Source organism: Zea mays, chromosome 2 (assembly GCF_902167145.1).
Source record: "Zea mays cultivar B73 chromosome 2, Zm-B73-REFERENCE-NAM-5.0, whole genome shotgun sequence".
In the NCBI taxonomy this organism is placed as follows: Eukaryota; Viridiplantae; Streptophyta; class Magnoliopsida; order Poales; family Poaceae; genus Zea; species Zea mays.
The window spans coordinates 135,712,818-135,733,159 of NC_050097.1; the positions used below are offsets into that span (position 1 = coordinate 135,712,818).

A 20,342-nucleotide genomic window follows, 5' to 3' on the forward strand; every position below is an offset into this window, starting at 1 on the left:
ACCACGGAAGAGCTTGGTTCCGCGGCGGACATCAGTCTTCGGTGAGCAATCGCCGCGGCTTGGGACGAGCTTCCTTCACACGGACTCCACGATCAGCTTCCCCGGACGGCGGCGCGCGTCGTCGGCCACCCACCGAGGCTAAAACTCTAGCGCGAGTGAGGGTTCACCGACGGCGGCAACTCTCCCTTTCTCTCTCCCGTGCACGGTCATGGCGGCGTCTAAGCCTTTGTTCCGAGCGGTGGCTTTTATAGAGGCAGGGGGTGAGTCCGCGGAAGGGGAATAGAAGAGTTGTTTGTTGCGATGGCGCGTGACCCGGCGTACGGTGGGGCGAGATCCACGGACGACAGCATGCGCGCGAGTTTGTTGCGGGAGGTGGTCGCGGCAGGGATGACAGGGTGTCCCAACGGCCCAGTGACACAGCGTCGGCACCCAGAGTCCGAGCGGGGTCTGCAGTGCGGGCCCACGGTGTCAGCGGATGAGAGGCTCGCGGTGGACGACGGGCTGCGCGGGAGAGGAATTACTGGGCCGCGCGGTGGAAGCAGATGGGCCAAATAACAATCTCGTGGCCCAATATAAGTGGTTCTCTCTTTTCTTTTCTTCTATTTTCTTATTTCTTTTCTAACTTCTAAATTTCAAATTGGATTCAAATTTGATTTTTTTTGAATTTGCACTCAAATTTTAATGAACAAACAGAAGAGATCAGCATGAATGCAAATCCATAATTTTATTTATTTATTTGTTTATTATCCTACTTAAGTAAATATTATTGGATATGTATCACACTTATAATTATTTTTAAGCAAATAGTTCCTATTGTATGATTACTTATTAAAAGCTGTTCTGACATCAATACTTATAAATTTCAGCCAAAAGATAATTTATAGAAGAATCTTTTATTGAACCTTTATTATAAAACTTTTATTTTAGGAGATGTGACTTCAAAGGTTATGGGAATTCTAAAAAAAATCTAATTCAAGATCTTGAAAAAAAATTACATACTTCTCAAAATGAGATTTTGAGGTGTTACAAATCCTACCCCCCCTTAACAGAAATCTCGTCCTCGAGATTTGTAAGAAGAGGGATACAAAAGGATTGGTTTGTAATTTAGCTTCTAGTTGTTTTTAATAGGAGAGGGATCTAGATAGGTTGATTTGTGGTTTATCTTTTAGTTTCTAAATGGTCCAAATACAAAAAGCTCTTTTTTAGTAGCAAGGGAAATATAAGCATCTTCTATATCAAGGCAAGGTGAAATTAGGTTAAAGCGAGGATACATCGGGGTAAGAAAGAGTACGGTAAGGAAAGACTCCATCCAAGAGTGTGGATCTTGATTCCTTTGAAGATCCAACTTGATCTTTGAAGACTTGAGTTGGTGCTTATCCTTCCTTGATGACATTGATCCTCTTCGGTTTTCGTTCTTGAAGTTGTTATCCGAATTAGGGATATGTGGTTAAGGCAGTTTCGTAGGTAAACAAAATATGTTAGTAGGTGGTTATGAGTTAAAAAAAGTTTAAGCAGAATCTATCTTGTTGTTTTGCTTCTAGGTCGGGTTAGGTAGGTTATGCAACCCAACATTTAGGTCAGGTTGGTTGTATACGACCAAGTTAGTACAAGGCACCAATTTTAGGTTAAAACATGATTATAGAAGTAGAGTCTAATCTATTTCACCAAGATTAACTAACATGTTAGATAACTCACTTTAGATTGGATCGTATTAGATTAGATGGGATCTAGATTAGATCGTTTAAGATATGAGGTCAGTTAGATCTATTAGGATAAGATAAAATCTTTTCAAGATAAGATGAATCTACTAAGGTAATAGAGTATCTTTTAAGATAAGATGGATCTATTAAGCTAGATATATTTTAATTAGGATAAGTTAGGATCTTTTTGGGATGAGATGGATCTATGAGTGTAGAATAGAATCTTTTTAGATGAGATGGATATTGTTAGGCTAGATACTTTAATGAGGGATAATCTAGTTTGTATAGTTAGTTTTATAAGCATTATGTATATGCAGATGTAATCATGGACATTACTCCACAACCCATCACACTCAATCACTACACCAAAATCATACACTTCCTACGGTTTTTTAACTTCCTACAGCTTTTATAACAAACCGTAGGAAATAAATAACTTCCGAGAGGCAACTGGTAGCTCTAGGAAATAAACATAACTTCCTACGGTATTTTATAAAAGCTATAGGAAGTTAGCTTTCACAGGCTGACCAGTGCGTTCGACCAAACGAGCCGCTAACTTCCTAGAGGCAGCCGTAGGAAGTTAGCATGGGCAGCAAACTTCCTACAGCCTCCTCTAGGAAGTTATATTTCGGCTTTTGACCAGTCAAACGAAAAGCTAACTTCCTACGGTCGGCTCTAGGAAGTTAGCTGCCTAGCTAACTTCCTACGGCCTCCTCTAGGAAGTTGGATTTCAGCTTTTGACCAGTCAAACGAAAAGCTAACTTCCTACGGCCTCCTCTAGGAAGTTAGATTTCAGCTTTTGACCAGTCAAACGAAAAGCTAACTTCCTACGGCCAGCTCTAGGAAGTTACTTAACTTCCTAGAGTAAATGTACAAACTCTAGGAAGTTATGTAACTTCCTACGGCTGTACTCTAGGAAGTTATATTTTTTATTTTAAACCTCTCCTCAACCTTATCTCTTCTCTCACCTTTCTCACTCACGTCTCTCTCTCGCGTTTCTCTCTCCCTCGGTCTCGCCCCCGGCCGCCGCTCCCGCCGACGCGGCTTCCTCCGGCCCCGCTCGCCGCCCCCGGCTCCGCCCTGGCCCCGCCCGCCGCCCCTGCCCTCGCCCCCGCTCACCGCGGCAGCCCACCGGTCGCCCAAGCCTACATCCGACGCGCCCGATGCTGATCTTACCGGTGGCTCAAAGCAGGCTGCAACCACGACGCCCTTCTACCTCGCCTTAGATCACACAGCTTCGCCACGTCGTCTCCACCGCCGGCGGAGGCGCCACCGCTGCCGTGTGCTGCCAACAGCGAGAGGGGATCCGAAATAATCAAGGCAAAGATCATGTCCCACCCACTCTATCCGGCTGTCTTGAGAGCCTTCATAGACTGCCGGAAGGTATGCGTGCAGCAGATTTCCCAGAGACATACAATTCTATAGCTAATTTTGCCAGAGAGCGAAAACATGGCTTCTTGATTTTTTTAATGTGCTAGCTCCGTCCTTATATATTATTCTCCAATTTTTCATGAGGAATTTCTCTTTTGTGTGTTTTTTGTTACTTGAGGTCAGAGTGCCGCCAGAGATTGTCGGCCAGCTTTCTGCCCTCGCTGATGACGTCGAAATGAATTCAGACGACAGACAAGAACAGCGACGAGCAGCAGACCCAGAGCTCGACCAGTTCATGGTATAACAACGTATATATCTATATATATCAATACGTGATGAGTAACTGATTCATTTCTAGGTTTTCTGATCGTACATATATCTGGTTGAGACAATGAATCTACATGTCGTGTGTTTCTGTGCGCGCGTGCAGGAGATCTACTGTCACATGTCGGTGAGGTACAGACAGGAGCTCACAAGGCCAATCGAGGAAGCCGACGAATTCTTCAGGAGCATGGAGGCCCAGATCGATGCATTCTCGTTATTAGGTGATTATGTTTAACTAAACTGAGTTAATAATCATCTTGAATTGTTTTTTGTCTCTGTTGGGAGTAGCCTTAGCCCGTAGTAATATACCGACTGTGGCAGTACGTGCAGGTATCCTAGTACACATGATTATTTTCCAATCACAGAAAACATTTATTTGGCGTTGTGTAGTATTAAGTCCTTGCATGCATTATATTGTGGTGTGTTATCTAGCTAGCTAGGCTATGCACACTCATTGTAACTTAGCCCTTAGCAGTAACAACATGAACATTTATTGCAGCTACGCATGCGACGAAGATAAAGAGTAGTATATATTGGGTTTTTTAGAAGCTAAGTGTGTGCATGCAAGAAAAAAGAGTGCCTAGCTATAATTTTCCCACAAAAAAGCGGGGACTAACTAAAAGTTCTTATGTGAACGAACTATGTTCTTAATAAGGCTTAAGAACATTTCTTGCAGCTATGCATGCGCTCCTGCGGCAGCTCTGGATCCATGTATGTCGTCTGCACGACATAGTTCACACACTTTCATTTTCTTGATCTATAACCATGCACCTGCTTAATTTCTTGTTGAATTTGTTGTTAGGCAGAACTAGCTTAATAGTAATCAGAGGAGCACGACCATGTGTAGCTTCTAATGATGTAACTCAGCAAATTCATCAGGTATGCAAATTCATCATCATTTACTTGTTGTTAACTATATTATGATGTAACTCATTAAATATCATTTGTACATGTATATTAGACCCCTCCAGCTACCTTGCCGACGCATGAATGAGAAGACGAGTTAGACTTTGTCGAAACCCTCTTCGCTAGTGGAGGTATCGACCATCACTCGTCACTGTAACCCGATGGTGATCGGCGACCGTGAGCTTCCATGTTATTGTGTTATGATAATTGAGACTTTTATTATGACTGTATGAGATATTGTATCTTATTAGTACTGGACGATGAGATGTGTATTATTATGACTATGGATGAGACTTTCGTGATGTAATTGATGAGACTAAGGATTTAAATATTGTTATGTGATTGTGTGTGAGATGTTTTATGTGAAAATATGTTGTGCTATATATCTGTTGATATATTTATTATGTTGTGTAATGTGGTGTAAAATAAAAATAAACAACATTTGTAATGCTAGTCAAATTAACTTCCTAGAGGCTACAGTAAGCCATAGGAAGTTAGCTGGCTAACTTCCTAGGGTCTACAGTCACCCGTAGGAAGTTAGTCGTAGGAAGTTAGTCAGCTGACGGCGCTGACGGCGTGAAGCTACTAACTTCCGAGAATCTGCTAACTTCCGAGAGGCTTCTTTGGCTGTAGGAAGTTAGCTAACTTCCTAGAGGGCTCTAGGAAGTTAAGCTAACTTCCGACAAAAAATTTCCGAGAGCCAAACTTCCGACGGGATGGCTTAACTTCCGAGAGTTTAGCTAACTTCCTAGAGTTTAGGCCTAACTTCCTAGGGTTTAGGCTCTAGGAAGTTTACTATTTTGGTGTAGTGAATCAAAGATCCAAATTAGACAAATATCATAAGAACAAACATTCAAGTTTATAGATATCTATCAAAATAGTTTTGTTTTTGTTCCTAAGATTAGGGCTCCTATTCTTAAAGGTCACTTTAGATACAGGATTTCAAAGTGTGAAATCCACATTTGTCTTTAGACTGAAAAGGTAAGAATAATCAGAGTAAGCAGATATAGATGAGAAAAGATTAAGAAAAGTTTAGAAAGGATCAGAGTAGCAAAGGTAAGTAAATAATGGTTGTCCAGTTCTATCTAGGTTTCGTCCTACAATCAACATTCCTCTGATACCACTTCTGTCACACTCGGATTTCGGGGGCACCAAGACCCGGGCGCGAACATAATCACCAGGTGTGCTGGGACCAAGTCTCACACATATGATGAATCATGGCACAGGATCGAACGTCACATCTTTACTACAACACAAGAGTTCTACACAAAATAAATAAATAATTACATTATAAGGAGACAACGGTCCAGCAACCCAAAGTTGACTGGGAGACGATGACCTAGACCTCTCACGAACACATCGCAGCATCCTCCACGCGCCTCATCCTGTGGTACCTGTTCTTGACCTGTGGGGGGGTGTGAGACAGCAAGAGTGAGCTCACATACGTTCATCGCTCAACAAGTTATGGGGAATAATGTGCATGAACTCGCCAAAGGTGGGAGCTCATGTGAAGTGTAAGGCTTACCAAATAGGATGGTTAGAGCTGAGCATTGCTTTTAAAGTTGGTCAAAATTTTATTAGCAATTACTAAGTATAAGTAAATACCAACCCAATTAAATAGTAGAACAAAAGTAACAACCTCACCTGCGATGCAATGCATATGACAAATTGAGTTTAAGTTCCATAATTTAATCATGTGAGGGTCCGAGCCGCTCATGACCGTGAGCACGGCTAGTATACCAGTTTTACACTCTGCAGAGGTTGCGCATATTTACCCACAAGTCATGTTACCCATCTGCCAAGGGATCGCGACTTCCCATACACCTCTACCGAGGAGGCGAGGCAGGGTAACACTACGAGGCCTTTACAAAGTTCCACTAGCTTCAGAAAACCCGCTATAGTTTATAGGAAGCTCCAATGCAGGGTTCTTGCCTGACCGCCATCGCAGCAAAATCAACCAAGGACCTCCCTACACTGACCACTCCCCTACTGCCCTTGCCCCTTTCGGGTAAGGTAGTCCTCCACTAGCTTTCCTAATTAATCAGCCAAGGGCGTCCATAAACCCTTGTGGTAGCACTGTTTTCCCGAGTGGTTCTCCATGTTCCAATTAACATAATGATCTTATCATGAACAGTAATAATAAAAAGACAATAAAAGTGTGATCATGAATAATGTATCTTCATACCCAAAACCACATAAAGCACTAGCAAGTACTACCCAAAAAGTTCAGTGGTAAACAAGGTATAAAGATAGATAAACTAGGGTAACCTATTGGGTCCCATCAAAATTAACCTATGCAGATCATTATGATTAATTAGAACATGAGTGGGTAAAAGAAGTGATCAAGGACACAACTTGCCTGGGACTTGAGATTCCAGGTAACAGGATGATCTTCAGGTGACTCGTAACCTCGCGCTAGTCGTAGCAATACAAACAAGCATGGTATAGGCAAAATTAACATCACACCAAACATAAGAATAAACCGCGTAATAATAATCTACATGACGTTACGAGATCGTAGAAACAAGAATTATTAAAGTTGGAGCTACGATTATTAAGTTATGAATTTCCGAAGGTTTTATGTGTTTTGTACAAGATTAATTATGATATCAATTTTAATGTGGCTTTCATGTCAAAACAGTGACACAAAATGATAAAAAAATAATATTACAAAATTATAGGAACTGGAATGGACTAATTTAGACTTAATATGAATTTTCTATGAATTATACAAGTTTTATAGGTATTTCTATACTCAAAATCAATTTCTAAATCTCTTTTTCCTATTTTCTTTAATTCCTGGACTAGGCGCACTAATACAGAGAAGGTCGGGGTTTAATTCGGAAAATAACCTAGACACAGGTTTCCCACGCATTGGACGGCGGGTTGTTTTCCAAATTTCCCAAGGGCTTATGTGTCAAATGGGTGATCAAAGGGGTATCGGAGAGATCTAACCGTCCGATCGCCACTGATCGGCCCAGATTAGATCTCAGGTGAAGTGAACCGGTACGCGCCAACGGCCATCGGATCTGCTTTTGACGACGCAGATTTTAAACACTACATAACCAGTACTGCCCGCTCGATCTGGTTTGGACGCTCCAGATCAACCATCGCGAAGGGGTACGCGCGAATTAATCACAACCGCCCGCGCCGATCCGACGGCGCACGTTCTTCGCCCCAACAGGGCACTCACGCACGGCGCGCCGCCCCGCACGCTCGGCGGAGCACGCCGGCGAGGACGCAAATCGAGGATCCCCGTACTGACCCCGCCACTGACCGGTTTGAAACAGAGATCCGCCCACCGTGGGATCGATAGTTGATTTAACGGCCAGGGGCCTCCCTTCTATCTCCAGACGTCCCGCGGCGGAGCGAACACCTGCTCATCACGCCGGCGTGATGGATATTGGTGCGCACGAGTCTAATCGTCGAATTCGAGTGCAGCGTCGCATAGTAGAGCTAAAGGCGAATCACACGGATGGGGACTCATCGGCGATTTTGGAGCAGCGACACCCGACCACGGAAGAGCTTGGTTCCGCGGCGGACATCAGTCTTCGGTGAGCAATCGCCACGGCTTGGGACGAGCTTCCTTCACACGGACTCCACGATCAGCTTCCCCGGACTCAGGCGCGCGTCGTCGGCCACCCACCGAGGCTAAAACTCTAGCGCGAGTGAGGGTTCACCGGCGGCGGCAACTCTCCCTTTCTCTCTCCCGTGCACGGTCATGGCGGCGTCTAAGCCTTTGTTCCCAGCGGTGGCTTTTATAGAGGCAGGGGGGTGAGTCCGCGGAAGGGGAGTAGAAGAGTTGTTTGTTGCGATGGCGCGACCCGGCGTACGGTGGGGCGAGATCCACGGACGGCAGCATGCGCGCGAGTTTGTTGCGGGAGGTGGTCGCGGCAGGGATGACAGGGTGTCCCTACGGCCTAGTGACACAGCGTCGGCGCCCAGAGTCCGAGCGGGGTCTGCAGTGCGGGCCCACGGTGTCAGCGGATGAGAGGCTCGCGGTGGACGACGGGCCGCGCGGGAGAGGAATTACTGGGCCGCGCGATGGAAGCAGATGGGCCAAATAACAGTCTCGTGGCCCAATATAAGTGGTTCTCTCTTTTCTTTTCTTCTATTTTCTTATTTCTTTTCTAACTTCTAAATTTCAAATTGGATTCAAATTTGATTTTTTTTTGAATTTGCACTCAAATTTTAATGAACAAACAGAAGAGATCAGCATGAATGCAAATCCATAATTTTATTTATTTATTTGTTTATTATCCTACTTAAGTAAATATTATTGGATATGTATCACACTTATAATTATTTTTAAGCAAATAGTTCCTATTGTATGATTACTTATTAAAAGCTGTTCTGACATTAATACTTATAAATTTCAGCCAAAAGATAATTTATAGAAGAATCTTTTATTGAACCTTTATTATAAAACTTTTATTTTAGGAGATGTGACTTCAAAGGTTATGGGAATTCTAAAAAAAATCTAATTCAAGATCTTGAAAAAAAATTACATACTTCTCAAAATGAGATTTTGAGGTGTTACAGGGAAGCAGCATATATTTTGGGCATAAGGATCTATAGAGATAGGTCGAAGAGGCTTATAGGATTAAGTCAAGATACGTACATTGACAAGGTTTTGAAACGGTTCAACATGGAACAGTCCAAGAAAGGGTTCTTACCTATGTCACATGGTATACACCTTAGCCAGATGCAATGTCCTGCGACGGCTAATGAGCGGGAGCGCATGAGTAAGGTACCATACGCCTCAGCAATTGGATCAATCATGTATGCCATGATAAGTACACGCCCAGATGTTTCATACGCTATAAGTGCTACGAGTAGGTACCAGGCTGATCCAGGTGAGGGTCACTGGACAGCGGTAAAAGGCATTCTTAAGTACTTAAGAAGGACTAAAGATATGTTCCTGGTATATGGGGGTAAGGAGGAGCTCGTTGTAACTGGTTACACCGATGCTAGCTTCCAAACTGACCCAGACGAGTTAAAATCACAATCAGGTTTTGTGTTCACAATAAATGGTGGTGCTATTAGTTGGAAGAGTTCCAAACAGGAGACTGTGACTGATTCTACAACAGAAGCCGAGTACATTGCAGCTTCTGAATCTGCGAAGGAAAGTGTTTGGATAAGAAAGTTCCTCATCGAGCTTGGTGTGTTTCCTAATGCATCTAGCCCATTGAACCTCTACTGTGACAACAATGGGGCTATTGCGTTAGCCAAGGAACCACCAGAAAAACAAACACGTACTGCGGAAGTTTCACCTCGTACGGGAATTCGTTAGGCGGGGTGAGATAAAGATATGCAAAATACATACTGATTTGAATGTTGCTGATCCTTTGACAAAACCTCTTCCACAACGTAAGCATGAGGCACACATGAGATCTATGGGTATTAGATATCTTCTAGATTAACTCTAGTGCAAGTGGGAGACTGTTAGAAATATGCCCTAGAGATAATCATAGAGATGAGCATATTTCTTTGTATCCAAGATATATATATTGCTTAATTGAATATCCATGGAAGGCACCTTGTATTGATTAGCAATTATGTGAATTGTTTGTGAGATTCTTTACTTATATGGTTATTCTAAATGATGTCCCTAGTCAGAGTCGATGACTAGCACATGTATTAGTTGATGACTACATTTCACAAGTCATGAACATGGAGATGTTAAACTAATAATGTGGGCGCATGTATGACATGAGGCTGGACCAACCCAACGTGAGATATTGTAATATAGTTCTCTTTTTGCAACATGAATACTTTATCCTTAGACCTGAAATTGTCGCATGTTCTCAAGATGTGAATTGACTTACTTAGGGACTATCAAACGCTATTCCGTAACTGGGTAGTTATAAAGGTAGTTTTGGGTTTGTCAGGAAGCATGCTGTGAGGCATGGTCAGTAAAGATGGAATTTGTCCCTCTCTTTGTGAGAGAGATATCTCTGGGCCCCTCGAGTGATTGGATCAAGAAATGCATGGCCGTGCTAGGGTTAAGAGTTAACCATTGAAAGGATTCCAATTCACAGTATCGAAAAAGAGAGGTCAGCTTAGAGCCAGACCAAATATCGTGAGACAAAGGGAACAACATGTACGTAATGTTGCAATGGTTCGTCTGATATGATCTTTACGTGCGCATAGGAGTTGACATGTCTTGCTAGAGGCCGCTATCAATTATTGGGCCAAGTAAGAGTACTCGGGCTATGTCTATTTGTACGTGAACCTATAGGGTCACACACTTAAGGGGAAGGAAGCCTAACTCGGATTAGATCCGAAATTAGACTGGGCTTTAGGGTTACTGATGGGCCTCGGTGTCAGAAGCCCACCATAACGCCTATATAATGAGGGGCGGGGGCGTGGTTAGGCTTAACCCTAATTCGCCACCAGCAAACGAGTAGCCGCTCGCCTCTCGCCCTCGCCTAGCCGCCGTCGCGAACCTAGCAGTTCGGTACGCGACGCTTCCTCCCTGTACGTGTGGATACCTCGGAGGTGCTACATCTGGAGCACTAGGACGAACCGTGCGAGGACGTGAAGGACACCGACGACTGCACGGCACTGCTCGACGCGTTCGTCTACATCGAGACGTCTTCCGCTGCTCTGCGCGTCTAGTGGTAATTCCATGACCTATAACCACAGTAGTTCTTGGTTTTATGAGGTTGAAAGTTTTGTTTTGCGCTAGCGTAGCCTCCCCGTAATCCTACAGGTTGATATGTGTGGGGACGGAGTGCCTCGCCACGTCGTGTGTTTAGGTTTACCTTGCAAGGTTAAAACTCGATTCGAATCGTCTGCTTCTCGCAGCTAATGAGACTGCTTGATCCATTGTACTGCATTGAGTAATAAGTGGAAATGAGGTGACTGGGAAAAGATGTTGATTGGTAAAAATGTTTGATACCATGTATGATTATCTAGGTACACATCTAGTTTAAAAGGATCATACTAAAACTTGGAATGCTAAAACTTGATTTTAGACTCAGCTAGTGCCTTTGGCAAACCAAACCCCTTAGCCAAACAGCTGCATGTCTAGAGGTAGAGGAGTAAATTCCTCACACCGGGTAAGTCTAGCTGAGTATTAGTATACGCAGCCTTGCTTGTGGCATAATTTTTGCAGGTACTCCTTAGGATGATTGGTTGCTGGTGTGACTTAGCCTTCGTCCCTGCCACCGGGACAGACAGTCGAGTGGGTTACTTCTTCTGCAGGAGAGGACCAGGAGGAGGAGTGTGGCCAGGCTTCGCCATGTTACTCGGTTTTCTCCGTTAGTTATTTCCGCTGCATTAAAATTTATGGATATTATTTCTAAAACTCTGATAATGTAATCACTAATGGTACTTCTTAAATTTGTGGTATTATGCTTTATTGTATTTCTCTGTGCCTCACCTTCGAGTGAGCTAGTGGTATTCGATCCTGGTAAGTGGCTTTATCGGACTAGATATGAGGGACTGACGGGTTATTCCGGTTTAAGTGTGTTGCTGCCCTTAAGGGTGCGACTTGGGCACTTAATCTGGAATAATTCAGGCGGTTCCGCCACAATCATCCTTCTGACCTTTCCTGATGTCTTACTCTAGAGTGGGTTCCAACTCGATTGTCACTCCTTGGATATTGTTCAGAAATACGAGACTCAATCTGTCGAACTCCTTCGCTAGCTCATACGGCATCGGGTGAGCGGTCAACATATTGACTTGACTCTTTCTACTCAGAGCATTTGCAACCACATTTGCTTTGCCTGGGTGATAATAAATCTCCAGCTCATAGTCTTTGATCAATTCTAGCCATCTTCCTTGTCTCATGTTTAACTCTGACTGAGTGAATATGTATTTGAGACTCTTGTGGTCCGTGTAGATATCACACTTCTGCCCATACAAATAGTGCCTCCAGGTCTTCAGTGCATGAACCATGGCTGCTAATTCCAGATCATGAGTAGGATAATTCTTCTCATGAATCTTCAACTGTTGCGACGAGTATGCTACTACTCTCCCTTCCTGCATCAACACACATCCCAGTCCGGTGTATGAAGCATCGCAATATACGGAGAATGGCTTGTGAACATCTGGCAGAATCAGTACTTGTGCCATTGTCAACTTCTCATTCAATGTCTCAAAGGACTTCTGGCATGCTGGGGTCCACTTGAACTCAACCTTCTTCGCCAACAAGGATGTCATTGGCCTGGCAATCTTGGAGAAACCTTCAATGAAACACCGATAATAACCGGCCATTCCAATGAAACTCTTGATTCCTCAGACATCTTTTGATGCTTTCCAGTCCAAGATAGATGTTACATTCTTTGGATCTACAGCCAATCCTTCTCGGTTTATAATGTGACCCAAGAATAGGACTTCACTGATCCAGAACTCGCACTTGCTAAACTAGCATACAGCTGACAATCTCGTAGCCTCTGAAGTTCTTTCCTCAAATGCTCCTCATGCTCTTGCTCATTCTAGGAATATATAAGAATGTCGTCAATGAACACTACTATGAACTTGTCGAGGTAGTCCATGAACACACTGTTCATCAAGTACATGAAGTAAGCTGGCGCATTCGTCAAACTGAATGACATAACCGTGAACTCATATAGTCCATACTTGGTGATGAACGCTGTCTTCGGTATATCCGAAGGTTGGATTCTGAGCTGATGGTAGCCTGACCTGAGATCTATCTTTGAGAACACACTGGCTCCTCTCAACTAATCGAATAAATCTTAAATTCTGGGCAGGGGGTACTTGTTCTTGATAGTGACTTCATTCAAAGATCTGTAGTCAATGCACATCATCTTTGTTCCATCCTTCTTCTCCACAAATAGCACTGGGGCTACCTAAGGCGAGGTACTCGGTCTGATGTAGCCTTTCTCCAACAACTCATCAATCTGCTTCTTGAGTTCCACCAACTCTGGTCCGGACACTCGATAGGCTCTCTTAGATATAGGGGTAGTGCCTGGTATAAGCTCTATGGCGAATTCAACCTTCCTTTTCAGGTGGCATACCCGGTAACTCCTCGGGAAACACATCTAGGAACTCTGATACTACATTGATAGCCTCTGATGGTTTAATCTCCTCAAAACGAGCGGTGAGTTGGTGACAACTTCCTTTTCTTGGTCCACACAAGACCAACTCCACTAACACTTCTCCTGATAGGGACACTAACTTCACTGTTCTCTTGTCACAGCTAAGACTGGCTTGATACTTGGTTAGCCAATTCATCCCTAGGATGACATCTATAGTTGTATCCTGATTACCCATAACTATTAAATCAGCGGGGAACGCTATCCCCCTTATTTGAACTCTTGCACTAGGGCAAAATCTATCTGTTTGAGTCCTTCCACCAACTGAACTAACCCTCATAGGTGGATAGGTGGATACATGGTTGCTACTGGTATATTATGTGATTCTACCCATGATGCAGTTACAAAAGAATGTGTTGCTCCAGTATCAAATAAGACATTTGTAGAATGGTACTCGACTGAAAACGTACCTAGTGCCACTCCTGGAGTCTCCTGGACTGTGTCGGCCTCCAAGTGGTTCACCTTTCCATACTGGGCACGAGGTTGCCCACAGTTGTTGCTTCCTTGATGCATTGCATTCTGTCTGACTGGGGCATTGGGAGCTAGATGCTGCTGAGTTGCTTTCTTTTGCCAATGATTTGCCCAATGGCCTTGTTCCCCATAGTGGAAACATACACGACTTCATCCTTGCACTGACGTTGCTTGGTTGTGTTGGTTGGTTGCTATGGCAGAAAGATGGGCTGCCTGGATGCTCTGACGCTGGTATTGATTTCCACCCTGCTGGTTGTTCTAACGGTACTGCTGCTACTAGTTCTGACGCTGATGCTGGTGCTGGTGACCTTGCTTGAATGGCTGAGGTGGGTTGCCTGAGTAGCAAGGACGGCTGCTACTCCCAGCCTGAGATCCACCAATCTTGCGTTTCCTGTCCTCCATCTCCCGATGCTTCCTTTCTGTCATGATTGCTCTGTCTATCAAGTGCTGGAAGGTAGGGAAGGTGTGGTTCATTAGCTGGTAATGGAGGGGATCAACCAATCCTCTCAGGAAGCGGTACTGCCTCTTGGCATCTATGTTGACATCTTCTGGGGCATAACGCGACAGCTGCAAAAATTTGTCCCTGTACTCACTTACGGACAGGGGTCCTTGCTTCAAGGCGAGAAACTCCTTCCTCACTATCATCAGTCCCTCGGGCACATGGTAGCGATGGAAGTTGTCCCTGAATTCTTCCCAAGTGATGGCTTCAGGGTTGGCATGGGTGGCGAGGTAAGACTCCCACCAAGACTGTGCAGCTCCCCTCAGCTGTCGGGGACCGTACAACACCTTCTCACGATTGTTGCACTGGGCAGTGTGCAACTCATGCTCCACGGTGCACAGCCAATCTTCGGCGTCCATGGGATCAACAGAATGGGCAAATACTGGGGGATGGCCCCTCATGAATTCTGCCCACTTGTCTCTGGGCACTTGAGGCATCTGGACTTGCACCTGAGGTTGAGGTGGTGGTGGCTGCTACTGCACCTGCTGCATAGCTGCTAAGGTCTGACCAATTGCCTAGACTGCTTAACTGCATCAAGAACATTTGCTCAATGGTCATCGGTGGTGGCGGTGGCAAATGCTGTTGTGGTGCTGCCTCCTCTTGGGGTGCCTGTTGTTCTGGCTGGGCACGCCTCGCACCTCTGCGCCTGTTCTCATACATCTATAGAAATCACACACATATATCAAATCTGACTCTGCAGTCTTTCAGCATAAGAAAAGATGTATAGAAAATCCTCATAGCACTAAATAGTTGATCATCTTCACTGACAACTTGTCAGATAAAGAGGAAAGTGGAAATAAATGGATTACCCAACTAAATAACTGACTTTATTAATAACTACACCAAGTTGCAGGGGACACCCACACCTTGGTGACAATCATTACAAAGATCCAACTTCAGTAAATGTCCATCATAACAAGCATCCAACATAAGATAAGCAAACTAACTCTAACTAAGACTGACTAGACTAAGACACTGAATTAAGCATTATTATAGACTCCGACTCTATCGATCTTGGGATCCAAATCTATCCGGGTCCTGCAGTCTGGGGTACCATAGTCGAAGCAACCACGGGGCGGTGAACGGTAAGGGTGCTGAATCCCGACAGGGGCGAGAGAACCACCATACAGATAGTGGCGTGCTGCGCACTCAGCACGAAATTCTGCAACCTCCGCCCGAACCTTGCCCAACTCGTCAAGGGCGTTGTCCAACTCTGTGTTGAGCACGACAGCCAAGTTGACCATGTTGTTCAGTCTGGGATTGTCCTCACCAACTAGCGAGGCAATCACACCTCCAGCACTACCGGTCGAACGGCGAGGGTAGTACTTCAGGTCGAGGTCATCAGCTACCCCGCTGAACAACGAGCAATACTGAGAAAGTGCCCGTCGTATTGCATCTTGCATGGCTGCCTCGGTAGTATCCCTCTCAGTAATAGAATAGTGCTCTAAGAAGGCCTCTGCATCCCGTAGATCATCGTTCGGGCGGCGCACCAAGCAAGTAGCCTCCCACTGGTCCGGGTATAACCCGCGACGATGCTAGTAGACTCCACAACGGTACTCGATGGACCAAGTGTGTCAGTCGAAGGCCCGACGCAGTAGGGTGTCGAGAGCGTCATGGAAGTGACACCCGCGAGCAGCGTCACAAGTGATGGGTCCAGCGATCAATCCCTCCGGCTTCGGCTCCTCCGAGAGCTCCGTGCCATGGCTCGAACTGCCACCGGCGTCGTCGTCGTCTCCGTCTCCGTCAGGGTCTCCTCTAGCAGCCGGGATGCCCTGTGGTGGTGCAGGGGGCACCTCTGGCTGAGGTGCAGGGGAAGGCAGCCTCTCAGACTCCACCTCCTGCTGAGGCGAGGGGGAAGAGTCCTGCTGCTCCTGGTCTTGCTCCTGGTGTCGGCGCTCCTGCTCCTCATGCAGGCGACGATGCAGTCTCTCCAGGTGACTGGACTGACCTGGCACCGTGCGACATAGTGGACGCTCCGCCAGGCGAGAAGGCAAAAAGGGGATCACAGACTTACGTGCAGTGCACCTGATACGGGCCATGTACCAAAGACATCATAAGCACAAGAGTAAGAGTAGAACTATGAGACCAGAAAGTAAAATAGAAAGAAAAGTGAGACAAATTTTTTTGAGATAAGTAGATAACATAGAGTTGGTCAAGATGACCAACTTTTGAAAGAACTCTAAAGGCAAGGTAAGAGTAGGGGTCTATAGTCCTTAGGTCGACCATTCTAGTCTAGGTTAGCGGTCCTACAGTCAGCAAGGCTTTGATACCACTTATGTCACACCCGGTTTGGAAGGCAAACCGAATGCGAACCATGTACGTGCCAGGATCAGAAACTCACGTACACATCGATTACATAATTGGACATCATCACACAATGCTTGAAATAAATAGCGGAAAGGTACTTAATTACATCAAGATGTCCAAGACATCCATAGAGTCTATTACATAACCATTGTCTTTAACATAATTATCAAAGTGCAGAGAAACGAAACGTAGATGATAAGCCTACACAGGCAGCTGACTAGGGGTTTGCCACTAAGTAAACTAGAACTCGTCGTAATCCTTGAACCCCTCAAAGTCCTCCATGTTGCCAGCATCACCTCCTGAGCACTGAGTACAATGGGGACAACCTGGGGTGGGGGTGGTGTGTAAAGCAAGGGTGAGTACACATCAACGTACTCAGCAAATGTCCCGTTTGGCTAAAGTGGACTAGCTATATATGGGGTTGAGGTCAAGCAGTTGCTGTTAGGTTAGTCAAGTATTTATTATTATTAGTAGAGCCAAGTTTTAGTAATAAACCCAGTTATCACCCAAAAGTACTCCCTCAAAAGAGGAAATACCAGAGATCAGAATTATATCACCATTGTTAACCAACATCATAAAAGTAACCAAAGTTCTTCTAATCAAAGAGTATCCCAAGGCTGCTCTTAACCGTGAGCTCGGCTGATATACCAGTTTCTAACACTCTGCAGAGGTTGTACACTTTACCCACAAGTTGTGACCCCTTTCCAGCCTGGAATGTACAGACCCAATCTTCACTACCGAGGTGAATGGCCAGAGATACACTACGTAGCCTTTACAAAGACTCCCCTGGCGCATAGCTGCTCGTTAGGTTTCGCTAGTCGTACAAACGCAGTACACCTCCCCAAAGTCGTTGACTAACAAAACCAAATCAAAATGAACCTCTGCACCCCCCCTTGGCAGAGCGAGCACTACGCCCCGGCCCCTATTGACGGCCCTCCGGCAAAGCCAACTACACCCCTAGGTTCATCTAATTAATCAACTAAGGGCATCCCATTCCACCCTCATGGTTGTACTGTTATCCCGGGTGGTCACTCCACGAACAGGACCTTATGGAGAGGTACTCAGGAAAAAGGCCTGAGCCCCCCTAAAGTGTCACAAGATCACCAACATAATCAGGATAACAGTATCGTATCATACATGTTCATATCATGTTCATTGATTAAAGTTAAGGCAATAGCAAAATGCTAACCACGATAACCCAAAAGGTAAACAAGGATGAGTGAATACAGACTAGTCAGTCCTTAGGTTTCATGAAGTAATGCGGGTCAGTGAATTATAAAGTATGTAGGACATAATAGGTCAGATGACACATGCCTTCACCAGGTTGTTGCTCAGGGAGGTCTCCAACAACACACTCAGGAACCTCAGACTGCTCGGTGTCTAAATAAAGCGAGCAAGCACTCAATACAAATGAACAGCACACCAAACATGTACAAACATAGGAATACATCTTAAAAGACACAATACTACATAAGGGATAATGAGTTCAAAATATAACATAAACTATAACATAAACTAATTTCATTTGGAAATAGATTATTATTTCTCTAAGTGTTACTCACAAATACATAACATGGTTCAATTTATTTTATTGTGACCTAAAAATTAGAGCAGAGATGATTTCATGTAATACACATTATTAATCTCACAAGATTAATCAGGTTTAAATCTCTAGGGTTCTCCTTTTATTTATTTTATTAAATAAGCAAATCTACACCTACATTAATTCATACCTAATCACAAAAATTAGAATGTGCATACAGTAAATGAGACTATTTTATTTAAACAGAGAATAATCCTATGAACATTTTGCAATTTGAATCACTAAATTTGGAGTTCATATGCAAAAGATATGAAATAAACAAGTTTGGGAGTTCAAAATATGAAATTAGGTCCAATTATGTGAATATTTAAAAGTCCAGGGTTCAATCTGCAAGAATATAGGGGCCTGTGCGCGAAAACCAGGGATGGCAGGTTGATTCTATACAAACCGAGGGTCTCTTTAATAAAACTACCGCGCGAAGGGGTACCGGGTGATTCTAACCGTTAGATCAGAAACCGACGGCCAATATTAGATCTACGGCCGAGGGAGCGCGAGTGCCACGGGCGTGCCAGAGGATGTCAGCGATAGAGGGGGAGGGCGCACTGACCGAGCGGGCCCAGCGCCAGGATACACGGGCGCTGACAGGCGGGCCAGGGGCGCAGGGCGCGCGTGCACGAAGCGGTACCCTCGATCTGGGCCGTGCGATCAAGATCGGATGGAGGGGATCAGACCAAGGGGGGTTGAACGGTTGCGGGCGGCGCTGCTCATCTCCGTGGCGGTGAGGTCGCCGGAGTTGAGGCTAGCGCGAGCTAGGGTGGCTCCAAGGTCACCGGAGTTGGGCAGAGAGGGAGAGAACGCCATGGAGAACTCGATGGCAGGGATGAGGCCATGAATCCACGGGCAAAGAGGGGAGAACAGCGGGGAGAAGGTCTCGGGTGGACCGGAGGGACTCCAACGAGACATTCCGGCCACAGGGAGGGGGCTTAAGGCGCTCTAAGGCCTGGGCTAGCTTCAGCAGAGGCAGAGGTGACACAGGGTCCTACTCCGGGGAACTAGACCGGGCTAAATCGGCCAGCCATCGCGCGAGCACGGCGGACCGCCGCGGCCGAGCACCAGCGATGCCAAAATTGGCCAAGCACAGAGCGAAACTAGGGAAATTAAGCACGGTCAAAGGTTTCTCACCTCGGGGCGGAGCTCGAGGAGGCTTGGCGCGGTCTCCTATGAGCTAGATGGTCGGGAACGCGGGCGCGGGTCTCTGGCAGCGTCTGGTGACGAGGGCAGAGCGCGAGAGAGGGCAAAGCTGTGCAAAATGAGGCGGGGGAATGAGTGTGGGCACTGGCGGGGCTCTAAGAAGGGAGTTGGGCGCGTGGGCGGGCGCCGTGGCCGAGAAATCCGGCGACGTGCGCGAGTGCGCACTGGACGATCCACGACGGGCGCGGGGAGGGCGGGTCTGACAGGGCAGGCCCACGACGTAGAGAGAGAAAAGGGGACGCGCGGGGCAACGACTCAGCAACTGGCGAACTGGACCCACGAGACAAAGAGAGAGAGGAGGGGAGCGCGGGTGAAGAAACCGACGCTGACAGGTCGGCCCCAGTGGGCAGAGAGCGAGAGAGGGAGCGAACTGAAGAGAGAGCTACTGCTGACAGGCGGGGCCTACCTGTCAAGCGGCGCAGGCGCGCGGGCGCGCAGCCTGGCTGGGCCGAGTTGGGCCTGCTAGGCTGCTTTCCCTTTTTCTTTTTTCCCTAGATTTTCTAATTCCTTTTCTATTTCTTTTCTATAGGATTTTCAATTCTAAATTCAAATTAGGTTTCAAATTCAAATAAATTCAAACATGTGCAACACATCAAAGAATATTTTAAACTCAGCATGATGCAACATGTCATGACCCAAAATGTTTTGGCAAAAATAAATAATTAAATCCCCCTAACCTTAAGCTAATTCTACTAAAATGGGAAAAGGAAGAGAGGATCTAGAGAGAGATAGAACCTAGGGTGAGAGAGAGAAGAGTAACACATGAATTTGGATGATCATTAGAAAGAAATTTTATACCCCCAAATTCAGGGTGTTATAGGATTTCTTTACCCTAATCAGTTGGAAATCCACGAAGGCAACATGGAACGTGGTGTTGGCAAGCCACTGTTGTTTGATGGGAAAAA

At 45.5% G+C, this 20,342-nt stretch overlaps 1 pseudogene; it reads left to right on the forward strand.

Moving 5' to 3' along the window:
- Positions 1-300: 300 nt before the first annotated feature.
- Positions 301-4,541, forward strand: LOC103640613 (uncharacterized; annotated as a pseudogene).
- The last annotated feature ends 15,801 nt before the right edge of the window (positions 4,542-20,342 follow it).